This window comes from Gekko japonicus, unplaced genomic scaffold, assembly GCF_001447785.1.
Source record: "Gekko japonicus isolate JY-2015 unplaced genomic scaffold, Gekko_japonicus_V1.1 scaffold129, whole genome shotgun sequence".
Taxonomy (NCBI): domain Eukaryota; kingdom Metazoa; phylum Chordata; class Lepidosauria; order Squamata; family Gekkonidae; genus Gekko; species Gekko japonicus.
In genome coordinates this window covers 850,064-861,807 of record NW_015168049.1, presented here as the reverse complement: position 1 = coordinate 861,807, position 11,744 = coordinate 850,064, and positions in this window count along the sequence as shown.

Here is an 11,744-nt window from a genome sequence, read left to right as displayed (position 1 = left end):
CCTTGAGCAATATTTACGTTGTTTCACTAACTACCAACAAACTGACTGGTGTGATCTGTTGCCTTTGGCTGAGTATTGTTACAACAACACTTTGCATAATTCTATTGGTATGTCCCCTTTCAAGGCTGTTTTTGGTTACGATAGCCCCCCTCTCCCCTTTTTAAAAGGGAATACTATTTCTCATGGGGGGGATGCCGGTTCATGGTGTAAATCATTGCAAGATGCATGGCCTCTGTTATGTCAAACTCTGGATGCTGCTAAAGCAGCTTATAAGGCCCAAGCGGATAAGGGACGGGTGGTGGGATTGGATTTGAAACCTGGTGATCTGGTGTATGTTTCTACTAAAAACATCAAGATGTTAAGACCGAGTAAGAAACTAGGTTGGAAGTTCATTGGGCCTTTCAAAGTACGTAAAATTATCAATGACGTAGCTGTTGATGTTGAACTACCGAAGAATCTGAGGGCTTTGCACTCTGTTTTCCACATGAGTTTGTTAAAACGGGACCCTGGTACCTCTCCCTGGAGGCCATCGGTAACTCCCCCTCCGCCTGTGCTACTTGAGGGGGATGAGCATTTTGAGGTTGCGGACATCCTCGACTCCAAACTGAAACGTGGTAAACTCTGGTACCTAATTGAGTGGGTGGACTTCGGACCCCAGCACCGCGAATGGGTGGAAGAAGGGGATATTCGGGCCCCTTATCTGATTCGCATGTTCCATAAGGAGTTCCCGGACAAACCGGGAGGCCTCCTGCCCGAACCGGGAGATCTCCCGCCTTGCCCGGGAGACGGTGGGTAAGATGTGTTTTGGAGGGGGCAGTATGTCAGCAAGCTGCCATTGTGTTCTGTGTTTCTTGTACGCTTGTACAGTTCATTCCCCCCCCTATTCCTGCTAGCCTGTATTTTATTTTGCTGTAAGGCTAAGCCGAACATCTGGAGGACGTGGTGTAGGAGGAGAGCTTGAATGCTAGCTTGTTGCCTTTAGAGCCTGGGAACTGCACCTGTATTATGTCTGGAGATAGTAGTGTTCCCAGGGATTGAGCGCGCAACCGTTTCCCTTTACCCACCAGCGGGAAAGTGATCCATTGGTTCGGTACCTGGTTCAAATCCCTTTATTATACTTGCCCTGGCTGTTTGTACCCATTCCTAACAAAGAACTTGTTTGAGTATCTTTCCAAAGCTTTGAAATAAATTTTGCTTTTCTGAAACGTGGATTTATTCTCGATGCTTGGGGATCCAACACTCTGGCACCCGTGCCATAGGTTCGCCACCACTGTAGTAGGTGGTGTGAAAGCCCTCTGACTGAGGCCCTGTAGAGCCACTGCCAGTCAGGTTAGACTATACTGAACTTGATAGACCAATAATCTGACTCAATATGTGGCGGTTTCATGCATTCATGTGAGTAGAGCTAAAATAAATTTGTCCTCAGACCACATTTTCATCCCACCTTTCTTCCAAGGAGCCCAGGGTGGCATACATTCCCCTATTCCCCAGGTCAGCTCACAACACCTCCATCGGAGGTTGATCACACTAAGCAGGAACTGGCCTAAGTAAGGTTCACAGCAGAATGGGTATTTGAACCTGGGACTCTGCCGTCCTAGTCTGACATTTTGTCCACAATACCTTGGTGGCTTGATCTCTTCATGTCTTGGTGGTAAATATTATCTGTGCATTGTCTGGATGTGCAAATAATTTATGGCTGCGGTCACACGGAACATTAGCCATGCTACAGAGATGGAAGATAGGTGGATTTTCCGGGCGCGATCACACCACCACATCTGGGAAGCGTAGAGCTCCTGTGGCTTTCCCGAGGCTTCCCACCGAAGATGCGGGGTAAAAAACTAGTACCTCTGAGGTACTAGTTTCTGGAAACCGCGGGGCAAAGGCGGACGCCGGATCGCGTTTCCAGTGGAATCCTGTGGCATCTGGCGCCCGCCCATGTCCCGTCACGAAAAGGTTTTTTTTCAAGTCTCCACAGGATGCGCACAAGCGCCCAACGGCGCATGCTCACAAAGAGGCCCCCTCCCACTACAGCCAGGCTTGCCGCCTCTGGAGGGTCGCTATGGCCACTGTCGCACAGGTGGTTAGAGTGGCTGTGACGAGGGGGCCCACCTCCCCCTCCATTGGCTATGCCTCGGAGCTCTGTTGGGGTCCGGAAGCGTCTGTCGCCCTCTCCGGTAAACCCACCACCCGCCTTCGGATGTGCAGATACGATTGCTCAGTCATGCGTATGCACAAACTTCAGTTTTTTAAAAAATCTATCCCGTTTGCCACGGAAGCGGTGCCTAGCAATTGCTGGTGTGATCGCACCGTGCCGCTTCTTTGCCGTGCTGCAGGATGGTTGTGTGATCGGCACCTCCCCCCTAAACATGGGACCTCGACAGGATGTCTGATCGTGCAACCGCGCGTTATTTTGCTCCGGGGCAAACAGCCACGCTTCCCCCCCGCATTTGTCTGCCCGTGTGAAAGTTTTATCTATGCCTGCCTATGAAAGTTTTATCATTGGTATCAACATGTGACAGCTAAAGTAGTAGTAGAAGAAGAGCAAGTAGTAGTAGAAGAGCTCTTGGAGGGACTGTTCCTGTGGGCACTCAAGGAAGCGGTGGTTTGTCCTCTCTTGAAAAAGTCATCTTTGGACTCGGCTGAATTGGCGAACTACCAGCTAGTCTCCAACTTGCCCCATTTGGGCAGGATAATAGAGAGGGCTGTGACGATTCAGTTACAGAGCTTTTTGGATGACATTTCCATCTTAGACCCTTTCCAGTATGGCTTTCGCCCGGGCCACAGGACAGAGACGGCACTGGTCGCCCTTCACAGATGATCTCCGGAGGCATCTGGATCGGGGCGGCTCGGCAGTGCTGCTGTTGTTGGACATGTCGGCAGTGTTCAACACAGTCGGCTATTAGCTACAGATCCACCGCCTCGCCAACACTGGAATCCAGGGGCCTGCCTTGCAGTGGCTTGCCTCCTTCCTCCAGGGTCAGAGACAGAGGGTGGCACTGGGGGAACAGCTATTCTGAAGGCACCCACTGGATTGTGGAGTGCCTCAAGTGGCAGTGCTGTCCCCAATGCTATTTAACATCTATATGTGCCCCCTTGCCCTGATTGCATGGAGACATGGGCTGGGATGTCACCAGTATGTAGATGACACCCAGGTCTATCTGCTGTTGGGTGGCCGGTCTGGCTCTAAACCAGAAGATCTGGACCAGGCATTACAAGACGTGGCTGGATGGCTTAGACTGAGCCGACTGAAACTGAATGCAACAAAGATGGAGATCCTGTGCCTGAGTTGGGGTGGACCGAGGGTAGGGATCTCACTCCCGACCTTTGATGGGGCTCCATTGGTGCCAGTGCTGGAGGTGAGGAGTTTGGGAGTGCTCTTGGATGCCTCCTTAAAAATGGAGGCCCAGGTAACAGTCACTGCCAAGTCTGCCTTTTACCATCTTCAGCTGATCAGGCAGTTGGTTCCCTTCCTTGAACGCAATGACTTGGCAACAGTGATCCACACAATGGTCACCTTGAGATTGGACTACTGTAATGCTCTCTACATGGGGCTGCCCTTGTTGGAAATCCAGAAGCTACAATTAATGCAAAATGCTGCAGCCAGGCTTTTAATGGGCCTCCCAATGCGGGAGCACATACAGCCTGTGCTGAAGGCATTCCACTGGCTACCGATATCATACCGAATTTGCTTCAAGGTGCTGGTTCTTACCTTTAAAGCCCTTTATGGTCAGGGACCTACATACCCGAGGGACTGCCTTTCCACATACGTTCCGCAGAGAGCACTGCAATCAGGGTCCCAACCAATGTTCCCTCTAAGCTGTGGAATCTTGTGAGCAAAAATTCTGCTTTGTGAGCTACTGGCATTAAATTTGTGAGTGAGCGATTTGGCTGCTGCCTAAATTAGTTTGCTCTGGAGCCCTCCTTCCTGAGCTGAGACAAAAATGTGTGAGCTGGAGGCTAAAAATCTGTGAGCTAGCTCACACTAACTCAGCTTAGAGGGAACACTGGTCCCAACATTGATTGGCCCTCCCCGGACCCAAGGAGACCAGGCTTGCTATAACTAGGGCCAGGGCTTTCTCGGTGGTGGCTCCTTTCTGGTGGAATGAGCTCCCAAAAGAGATCAGGGCCCTGTGGGATCTTACGCAGTTTTACAGGGTCTGCAAGATGAAGCCCTTCCGCCAGGCAATTAGGAGCCACCGCCGATAGAGAACCCTGTTCCCTGAAGTCACCAGAACAGTCTGTGCCATCCACACAAGGTTAGACCTATGGGGTGACCACTAGGATGGAATATTGAAGGTTGACAGCCATCATTTAATAACCTATTAGTGTTTTTAATGTTAGCACCTTTTTAACGTTGGAATGTTTTATTGGTTTTAAAACTATTTAAGTTGTTTATTTGTGTGTTTTTTAATTGTTGTGTAAGCCGCCCTGAACCAGCCTTGGCTGGGAGGGCGGGGTATATATCTGACAATAAATAAATAAAAAATTATAGCCTGCTTTTCTCTATCCTAAAGAGTCTTAAAGCGGCTTGCAATCACCTTCCTTCTTCTCCCCACAACAGGCACCTTGTGAAGTAAGTGGGGATGAGAAAGTTCTAAGAGGACTGTGACTAACCCAAGGTCACCCAGCAGGCTTCATGGGGAGGAGGAGAGGGGAATCAAACCCGGTTCTCCAGATTCAAGCAGTAGTCAATGTTTAGCAGTAACAGATAACTTGTGGATAGAATTTAATAACTTTCATTTCCACTCATTTCATTCACACAGCTATTCCAAACTATTGAATTTGTAACTTAAATAGCAACTTGTGATTCTGAAACTGGAATGTTAAATTCTGGGGTTCAAATCTGTCATACCTATCCAATCCTACAAATCTTGAAAAATTATAAAAATTCAACTTCAAAGTCTGAATTATGCATTTTGGGGGGGGAATGTGAAATCTGACATTAAACTCTAAATTACAAGCGTAGGCAATTCAATGAATTTGGGAATCTTGCAAAATTTCACAGCAGCTTCTTCTGCAAAAACAAAGAGTGAGTTTCATTTCTGGCTTGCCTCAATGCACAGGAAGTTTCTCCAGATTATCCCCATCAGTTATTTTTAGATTTCAACTGATATTTATTAAGGTTCACCTACTGCACATGTCTGGCCAGTACACAAGAGGCAGGCACACTCAGGAAACAATTTGTCATGTGTTTGGATGGGAAGCATGATTTGCCTTCATGTTAGCACAGATTAAAACACAAGGGCAACTGGAATCTTGAGATGGTTGTCTGATTATTTTTGGTTTCCATTTTGAGCAATGTTTTAAACTGTCAAGGCACATAGGTGTTCCTGTGTAATCTGAGAGACAGAGAGAGTTAAGAACTTAATACTGAGGCAGACAGCACATTGTGTACAGCAACAAAGTTCAAAAATAAAAATGAGAATAGAAAAGCATGAACCCTTCGGTGCTTCCTTGTCAAAAAGTATGAAGACCTTCAAATCAGGAAGACTTCATATTGTCATTATTCCATGGATTGCCTCTACTCCAACTTCTGCTCTCCCTGCCTTCTGGTTTAACCTGGCAAGTTTGTAAGATTAATGTCAGAATTCAGGGGTGCTATGCTCTTTCAAACCTTACCTTACAGTCAGATGGTTCTTCACAATCCACAGACCTTGCATTTCTTTGCCTTCCCTGACCACATCACTTGGATTTGTTCCCTATTTATTATTTATTTACTTACTTCATTTATACCGTGCCTTTCTCCCCAATGTGAAGTAGGTTAGGCATATGTGTAGGAGCAGCTCAAGATCGCCCAGCGAGCTTCCATGGAAGAGTAGGGATTCATACCCGGGTCTCCTAGGTTCTAGTCCAACATTACTCCACCCTGGCTCTCATCTAGATACATTCGTGCTGATTTGGCAGGAACTCCAACCAGATTTGGCATACGACCAACCGGGATAGATACATGACCATGTAAAGATGCCTGTTATTGACTCTACTCTGACCTTGAAAGCTAAGCAGGGTCAGCCCTGGTTAGTAATTAGATGGGAGATTACCAAGGAAGTCTATACAGAGGCAGGCAATAGCAAACCACTAGGGGTGGGCATTCAGATACAACTGATACTGATCATAGAATCATAGAGTTGGAAGGAACCACCAGGGTCATCTTGTCCAACCCCCTGCACAATGCAGGAAATCCACAGCTAAACACCGCCCCCCCCCAGTGATCCCTGCTACTCTTCCATACCCAGAAGATAACAAAAAACTGCAGGGATTCTCTGGTTTGACATTACATTGCACTGGTTCTGCTGGGCTTGCACACAACCCTTGCTTGGATTCTGATTCTGTGCTTCACATCAGTCCTGTTGATCTGGCATTGCCACAATAACAGTGGGTTTTGCTGGGCACTGTACATTGCACTGGTTTTGCTGGGCTTCAACCCATACCTTTCCCTTGAATTTGTTGTGGAGCTGGCATTGCCACAATGGCAGTAGATTCTGTTGGGCACTCTGAAATTTTACTGGTACTGCTGGGCACTCTGTACATTGCACTGGTACTGCTGGGCACTTTGTACATTGCACTGGTTTTTCTGGGCTTGCAAAAATGCCCCTCCATATTCAATTTCTACTGCAGATATTCTCTGGTTCGACCTTATCCTGTTGGGTTTGCTCCACCACAGTGACACTTGTTCAGCTATGGTATAAAAGATCCCTTTCTAATCCAACATGTTTTGTTTTGAACCCAGTTTACAATGGAAATATATTCATTTTGCCATTTTTCTTGAAACTTGTTAAAAAAAACACACACAAAATGTTATGAAGATCTTCTGCTCACTACTTACTTTGCCCATTTCCTGAATGCAAGATGGCCCAATTCTCAGCGGGTTGACTGCAACAGCATTTTGTCTAAATGCAAAGAATCGGAAGTGGTGTCACAAACTTTCCCTTGCATTGTCAGTCGATAGGAGTGTCCCTTCTCCCATGCCCAGAAGGTGAATTGATATTGAACTGCAGCCTCCTTGTGGTGCTACAAAATAAAGCCCTTTTAAAAAGCCAGGAGTAAATGGAAAACAGAGTGGCTGGTATTGATTGCATGATGTTTTCCCATTTAACTCGATTCTGCTGGATGACACCGCCTCCCGTAGAAGCACTTGCCCACAGACGCAGAAGAGGCCCTGCAACAGAACACTGTTCAGGTTTTTTTTTTAGGAAATGGAACACTTAGTCTGTTTAATAGATGTTTCCAATTTCCCGCATCGCCAGTGAAATCTGTTTTACTCACTTGGCAGACTTTAAAACACACACTCACACATACACACAGTTCCTTAAGTCCTACTTTATTCCAAACATATTTGGATAAAGTTTGAGAGTGTATTGGGGCTTAATGTTTCATTATGTCCAGCTTTAGAATCGTGTGAGTAAGTTATTTTCATCTCTGGCCTTCCTTTGTTTGACAGTGGTTTATTCCTACCATCATTTTGTTATTAACAAAGGAGAGAGATTGCAAAATGGGGAGGGAATGAGGGCCCACACATACACATTTTCATTCCTAAATAAAATATGCTTTTAACAAAATCAATTTTAGGCAGCTCTAAGGGCTATTGAAGAGCCTTTTGTCCTCCCTGGTTCATTCCAAGCCAAGAGAAGAAGTCTCCCTTCTGATACAACAACACGAATCTGTTACCATCCACCTCATTTTTAACCTAACAAATCACTATTCTACTAATCTGGTTTGGCCATGCCCATTTACTTTGGAGAGATGTGCTGTGGCTTAAACATCAACATCCATGCCTTTGATGGTCTCATTTCCAAACCTGATATAACATTGCTAGGCCCAAATAATTGGCAGATAATCTGTATTGATCAGACAAGCTCACCTTCAGAATAATTCCACAGAACAATTTCCTCTTGGTGACGAAGGTCACTGCAACACCGCTGGGATTTCCCCCAAAAGAATGAAGCTCACATTGGCCATCCTGCTTTTTAAAACAGATCTTAGCTTGGTTTTAGCCACTACATCATGGCTTTCTGGAAACTGTGCTGCAAACTTCATAATGGTATTATTTATGGCTATGAATAAAGCCCGTTGTGGAAATAAATATAATGAGCTCTAGAAAGAGGCTCTGGGCAGGTGCCTGGCATTGGGCATTCAGTGCCAATTTGCTGTGGTGACCTCAGTAGGGTATAATGACTCAGAGCTTACCATTTTCTTCAGGGGAACTGATCCCTGCCATCTGAAGAGCACTTGTACTTCCGAGTAATCTCCAGCCCTCCCCTGGAGATTGGCAGCAATGGTTCCCCAGGAGGAAATGGCTGGTTTGGAGGGTAAAGTCTACAGCATTGTACCTGCCTGAGGACCCACCCCTACTCAAACCCCAAGCTCTCCAGGCTCCACCCCTCAAATCTCCAGGAGTTTCCCAACCTAGAGTTGGCAGCCCTATCTCCTTCCCAGACAACCATCTACCTACCTTTATGTGCCCTTCTGACTTCAGCTTTCCATTTCCCCACCACTACCTTCAGCTTCTACCTAGGAAAACTACAGTGTTTCTCCGCAGTGGGGACCCAAGCAGGAGAGAAGCAACCTCAGCAGGGTATAATGACACAGAATCCACCCTGCAGAGCAGTTGTTTTTTCCAGGTGAGCTGATCTCTTCCATCTGGAGAGCAGTTTTGAGTGATCTCCAGCCCTCACCTGGAGATTGGCAGCAATGGTTCCCCAGGAGCAAAAGTACAGTCTTTCTCTGCAGTGGTGACCAAAGCAGCTGACATCATTCTCCTTTTCATATGCACAACAACCCTGTGAAGTAGGTTAGGCTGAAAGTCTGTGACTGGTCCAAAATCATCCACTCAGTTTCCACAGCAAGAACCTGGGTATAGCAGACCCTGCTCTGAAGTGCTAACTGCTATGCCTAGGTTAGCCAACCTCCAGGTGGAGCCTGAAGATGGCCAAGTCTCACAACTGAACATCCAGACAACAGATCTCTCCCCCCCCCGAGAAAATAACTGCTTTGGAGGGTGGGCTCTATGGCATTCTATTCATCTGAGGACTCTCCCCTCCCCAAACTCTGGCTTCCATAGACTCCACTACAAAATATCCAGGAATTTCCCAACCTAGAGCTGGCAACCCTAGTCAGGACTGGCCCCAATGAGTTCCCCACAAAGGCCTGGAAACGGTCTCCCATCTTTGCCTTTTTACTGACAGAACCAAGCTTGGTTGCCTAGCAACAGCCACTGAGGGAAAAGTTAGTCCCACAGGAGACAAGCAGGAGAAGTGTCTTCATCAGGAGTGACAGCCGTTTTGGCAGTTTATTCTGTGAGGGAAGAGTGTCCAGGTTGGCAGTGAGTAGGTGAGAGGAGTGGACCCAGCACCCAGCCAATGGCATGCAAGTACTCTTGAGTAGTGGTTGATGGGCCAATGGCTGATGGAGCGCACAGCACAGCCAATGGGACAGCTGGAAATGGCCAATGCATTTGGGGAATTATATATATAGGATGACCAAGAGAGAGATCTTGGAGTCGTAGTAGATAACTCAAGGAAAATGTCGAGACGGTGTGTGACTGCAATAAAAAAGGCCAATGCTATGCTTGGGATTATTAGGAAGGGAATTGAAAACAAATCAGCCAGTATCATAATGCCCCTGTATAAATCGATGGTGCAACCTCATTTGGAGTACTGAGTACAGTTCTTGTCACCACACCTCAAAAAGGATATTATAGCATTGGAAAAAGTGCAGAAAAGGGCAACTAGAATGACAAAAGGGTTGGAACATTTTCCATATGAAGAAAGGTTAAAGTGTTTGGGGCTCTTTAGCTTGGAGAAATGATGGCTGAGGAGGGGTGATATGATCAAGGTTTATAAGATTATGCATGGGATAGAGCAAGTAGAGAAAGAAGTTCTTTTCTCCCTTTCTCACAATACAAGAACTCGTGGGCACTCCATGAAATTGCTGAGCAGTTGGGTTAGAACAGATCAAAGAAAGTACTTCTTCACCAAAAGAATGATTAACACATGGAATTCACTGCCACAGGAGGTGGTGGCGGCTACATGCATGGACGGCTCCAAGAGGGAATTAGATAAACATATGGAGCAAAGGTCCATCAGTGGCTATTAGCCACAAGGTATAGATAGGAACTCTCAGTCTGGGGCAAGTGATGCATTGTATTCTTGGTGCTTGGGGGGGGGGCAACAGTGGGAGGGCCTCTAGTGTCCTGGCCCCACTGCTGGACCTCCTGATGGCACCTGGTATTTTTGGCCCCTGTGTGACAGAATGTTGGACTGGATGGGCCATTGGCCTGATCCAACATTGGCTTCTCTTATGTTCTTAACTTAAATTTCAATTCTGCACAGAATTTGGTGGCTTAAATTCCATTGATTCTAATTGGCTTTATTTAAGTAGCGTAATCTGTGTGCACCCTGACCTGGATGGACAAGGCTAGCCCTATCTCGTCAAATCTCAGAAACTGAGCAGGATAGCTCTGGTTTGTATTTGTACGGGACACCACTAAGAAAGCCCAGGGTTGCTATGTAGAGACAGGCAATAGCAAACCACCTCTGTTAGTCTCTTGCCTTGAAAGCCCTACTGGGTAACCATAAATCAGCTTCAACTTGACAGCACGTTAAATTGCAGAAGCCACAGCCTGCTAAGATTCTAGTTACCATAAATACTGCTGAAAGAGTGGTTTAGTCCACTTGCACCCTAGGGGGAGCTGTGGTGCATTCTCTAGAGTTTGGGGTTTATTGAATGTTTTGTCTTGTAGTTCAGCCTACCTCTTGTCGTTTCTCTCTGCTGCATGTTAATATGTGTTAGTACTTGAACTCTGAAGGCCTCTCTGTTGCATTAATGGCCTGCAGTCAGTTATTGTCTTCTTTGCAAAATCCTGTTGCAGTAAATTCATTGAAACCAAACTTCAAAGCATGGATTGGATTATTTCCTGAACTCAGCCAACACTTTACACATACACACACAAAATCTGTGTGCCAGACTGCAAATTTCTACTCTCTTCTCCACCCTGTTAGATCTCTTTTGCCCTGCTTTGTCTGAAAGAAGACACTTACTTTGTCAGTATTTTAATGACTGGTTAATATTCCCTTCATAATCCCTGTCCAAATTTAAAACAATTTAGTTTTGTTTGGTCATTAAGGAGATAATGGACTCTGTTTCAAGATCATCCATTTCCCTTAAGCTTCAGTAATTTTCCAGTTCAACTTGTTCAAAATCTCAGTGAACAGCTATTAGGCAGGCCATTCAGTCAGTAATTTCTAAGACATGAGTATGTGTGTGTGTATGAGAACTCGGCTAAGAAAGGTCTGCTATTCCAAGGAGTTGCAGAAGCTCATTTTAAAATTTTATTTAGAAAATGTTTATGTTGCCTCCCCAGAAACATGCCCCAGGCAACTTACAAAATAAAAACAAAACATTAAAAGTTATTAATTAAAATCCGCATTAAAAGTCCAGCCCAGTTTGAAAACATAGAGCATAAGACATACCACTGACAGCTTAATATAACACTTCACATATTAAATTGGTGTTAAAAGATCCACACCTGAATTAACAGCCTGGGTGAACAGACATGTTTTGGCCTTGGACCTATAAGAAAGCAATGTAACCGCCAGGTGAGCCTCAAGGGGAAGGGTATTCCATAAGTGAGCTGCTGCTACTGAAAAAGCCTTGTTTCTGCTTGCCATAGTTTTGGTGTCACAACCGATAAGGCCCTTTCTCAGCTTGTTACCCTTCTAGCCTCAGACTGAGGACACTCAAAGAAG